The sequence below is a fragment of the Camellia sinensis genome, unplaced genomic scaffold (assembly GCF_055761805.1).
Source record: "Camellia sinensis isolate YWXY unplaced genomic scaffold, ASM5576180v1 Unanchor1, whole genome shotgun sequence".
Classification (NCBI taxonomy): domain Eukaryota; kingdom Viridiplantae; phylum Streptophyta; class Magnoliopsida; order Ericales; family Theaceae; genus Camellia; species Camellia sinensis.
Genome location: NW_028128987.1, coordinates 11,879,709 through 11,884,168, shown reverse-complemented (window position 1 = coordinate 11,884,168; position 4,460 = coordinate 11,879,709).

Below are 4,460 nucleotides of genomic sequence, written 5' to 3'. Positions count from 1 at the left end.
ACGTCCAAACTGTAGCTACCTAAAAACCTATTGTAGTGAAAACATCATGTTTGATACAATAAGAAAAAGAAAACAACCAAACAAAAAGCAAAATTCAATACTAGAACCATGATATAAAACAAAATTCAGTTGATAGTGAAAGACAACCTTGTAAGAGAAAAATAATCCAAGTACCTACTAATCTGTGTATTTTTTCCCAATGCAAGAGTCTATGCTATTCCTACACTCTTCTAACTCATTGAGAGTATTGTTCAATGGAAACCCAAAAAAGGAATGTGAGACATGTATTTCATAGAAAAGAAAAGTTACATGACTGACCAAATATTTTTTAAAAAAAAGTTATAATTTGACCTTATTTATTTTTATGCCTACACATCATGACTAAACAATGGATAAGAATTTTTGAAGATTGTAAACCGAAAAATAATTAAATTCAAATTTATAAAATGAGTACGAAAAAAAAAAATCAAAAAGCAATTAAAGTTTACGTTGTGTTTAATATTCATTTTTGGATGAATATGTTGCTTTGAGTTCCCATCAAGAAAACAAACTAGTTGGAAACAATGTTAACTATAAAGGTTAAAAAATACGAAATAAAAACAAAAGAGAGACGAAGGACAATATAATATTTTAATTGAGATCCAAAAACATACATGATCTTCTAGCCAGAAAATTCAAATCATATTAAATAAACCCTCCAACGAAGCTTAACAATTAAATCATGAATTTACCTTTATAACTATAACTCATGTCTCAATTTGGAAGTGCTCACACTAGTAAATAAAATATTACAAACTTTAAACTATTGTGAATTTTTTCAAAGAAAATGAGCATCAAAACTAACATATTCCTATAGATTCATATCCAACCAACAGTGGTAGAGTATTTAGAATGAATAAGGAAGAAGATTAAAAAAGAAAGATTACTTTAGGAAAATGACATATTTCAAAAAATTATTTAGGGACATAAAGTCTGGATAGGAGTATTTAGGAACATGACATATTTTCATAGTACATATCGTGGGAAAAAGTAGAAAATTTAAAATTTACTTGGCAAAAGTGTGACCTTCAAAAATATATAAAAACAACACCCAAATAGTACACATTAAAATCCATGTAAACTACTAAGATAACTGTGGAACATAAAATTTTATAATATTCATGTGAGTTTACCACTTGGATGCTATTTAGGATAAAGATGAAAGAGAAATGTGCCTATTTTGGGAAAAGGGCACTAAAGGTAAATACACTTATTTCTCAACTTTCAATTTTTATGTTCAATTTTTTTAAACTTATTTAATTTATTTATGTTTTATAAGTAGAAATTGCAACAAAATACTCTCGAGTCTAGCATAAATTTTCAAAATAAAAAAGGAAAAATTAGAGGTAGTCAATTTTCGAGTCTAGCATCAATTTCCAAAATAAAAAAGGAAAAATTTTCAACTACGATGGAAAAAAAAAAAAAAAAACGAAAGACTTTTTTATTTTTAATGAACCTTTTAGAAGATTTTGTTTCAATTTTTTGTTTTGTTTGTTTTTTTTTTTTTTTTTTAAAGATCTAGTAGATTGGCTTGAAAAGTAAATTTTTTCTACACAATTTTTTTTTTAAAAGAAAAAATACTAAAAGGAAAAACTCTATTTTTTTTTTTTTTTGCTTGTCCCAAACTCACCAAGAATGGATCTACATTTTGCCTCACACCCTTTGGATAACTACATTTAGAGAGTTCTAAAAGCTAGGCAAACTAATTTCATGAGTAGCAATTGTTGTTGGAGTACACATATTAGGTAAAGTTGTGAGATAAAATTAAAAAGTAAAATTATTTTATATATACTTTTGTTAAGTGAAATGCAGTGTTAGAGTTACTCTAAAAAGTAAAAAACTTTGTTGATTTACAAACCAAATCAGAACTAAACCACATCACATTCAAGCAATTTCTTCCAAAAAGAGAAACAGAGATGTAATGTGAGATGTATATAAAGCAAGTAAAAGGGAGTGATGGAGTGCTTACCATCAAGATGTGGTTGAAGAGTAGGAAGAGCTGCGGAAGCATAGATGCTGTAGAGAGAGAAGATGAACAAAACAGAGCATCGAGAGAGAAACAGAGCCATTTGCTGATGCTGTAGTGTAGCTGTGTATTGAAATGAGGAAAGAGAAGAGAATGAGCTATATCTATATATTAGTATATGTCTGTGCCTAATGTTAGGATCAAAACATAATTGTAATTTATACGTATCATGTTGAAATGTGTAAAATTTATGTCATTTTTGATAAAGATACTAAAAATATATATATATATATATATATATATATATTGAAATTTTGTATAGTTTGTGTCATTTTTTCCACTTTCTTAATTCTAGTGGTAATAGAAGGCTCCTCAAAAGGGCATAAAAATTCTATCAGTTAATTCTGGAAATACATGATTGCGTCCTTCACGTGTTAACTACTCTTAATTTCTAAGCCAAGGTAATCCCCACAGAATTTCACTATTTCATTTAGAACAATATGCATCATCATGAAGGGGACCAAACTAAAATCTAGTATCCGTTGATCACTTCTATGTACTGGTTTATTTTGGACATATAGAATTTGTTTCCAAATCAGGGAGAGATCTTTTGTACACCTTAGAAATTGTAAATCAGTGTTTATTTTATCACAATCATTTACTGGCTTACAGATAAGCAGTTCATGTATACACACACAAACATGTTTTGTCCACAGTTCTACGTCATTATATTGTATGTTACAATGCTATGCTTGCTAGCATTGGTTTAAAGAACAAACGATCCTTATATTATTGAAAACTTCTCTATTCCTACATCAAAGATAAAATTTCATTTCCATGTGGATTACCCAAATATATTACTAAATTAATCCTTCGTAGGAGCGAACTTATACTAACATGCCTTGAACCATTTTCAGTTCAGACAACATTGCTTTTACCTTTGGATGCTGTGTTACCCTTCTTGTTCAATTGATGAATGTAGGAAATTGTGATGTAACTGAAACATTCTTCATCAAAGTCCTAACTTTCTCAAATCTTCATACCAACAATGTCAAAAACATTTAACATGAGCCGTTTATCATATATTTTCAAACAAATTGAACGAAGTATGCACAAATTGTTGCTCACTCGATATTGCCACTCTTTCAACACTCATCAATCAAAGAAGTGCACGTTTAGTTTACACATCTCTGGCAATATTTTAACTCCCACAACAATAAATACAAAATCCTTAGAGAGATAAGAAAAACTTCAGCTTAAAAAAGTGTAGACCTGTCAAGCTCCATTATCCCTTGTCCAAAATTTGCCTACTGTTTATTATTAAAAATAATATCCAACTCCCACGGTTTGTATCACCAATTTGAATATACCTCTATTTTTTCTAAACCTTACCACCATACACTACATTTACTTGGCCTGTTATAATAAATCCACTCATTATTTTAACAACAAAAAAAAAGTAGAATTATATAAGCAGCTAGCATTAAAAATTAAACTATTTTAATTTAGGCATTTTATCGAACATGGTATATGCATGAAGACACACACAAAATATAGAGGGGCAAAGAGACAGATTTTAATTGAGGCAATATAAATGAGAAACAAATCACATAATATAAATGAAAAACACAATCAAACCCAAATGAGAAACAAATGACATAAAAATTTAGACACCCAACGAAAACCCAAATAAAAATTTTGAGGCATTTTGGAGACCCATTTTAGAAAAATATTTCAGAGACCTATGTGAGGCATTTTACAAAACATAATGAATGCATACAAAGAGACACACATAAAACAAAAAAAAAAAGATGAAAAAGAACAATCAACAAAAAAAAAAAATTTGAACCGAGAAACCCTAGATATGCCTAGAAAAGGGAGGAAAAAATTGAAGAGGATACCGATCTCTTTCTCGCTGGTTGCGTCGACCGATCTACCTTGCATTTGATCAAACATTGCGCTCGAATCTCAACCAAGTTGCCATAGGTAAAGCCAAGAAGGAAGAGTGGGTAGAAGAGAGAGAGAGAGAGACAGAGAGAGAGAGAAGGAGATTAAAATTTGAAATGAGGATAAAAGAGAGAGAGAGGAGGACGTCTGTGAGAGAGAGATAGGGAGGTGTTTTTGGTACTCATTAGCAGGAATCCAAAAGGCAGGCAATGTTATGTATTTGGCCCTTAGATTTTGATTAGGATTGATCTGAACCGCTGGTTATAAATGTATCTCTAAAACAATTTCTTGCCATATAGGACAAATTCAAAACCTTCTTTCCATATTAAGTGCCTATTTAAAAAACCTTGGTCTGAATTGGGCCTAGGCTTTTGTAAGCTATTTAAGTGCCTATTTTTGAATAGTTGAAACAAACATTAAGGGTTGATAGTGAAACCACCTTCTTCTTCACTTGTGAGGTACCATTATGCATAATCATCCAACTAAAAGTATAAAGCAGGTTTAAGCT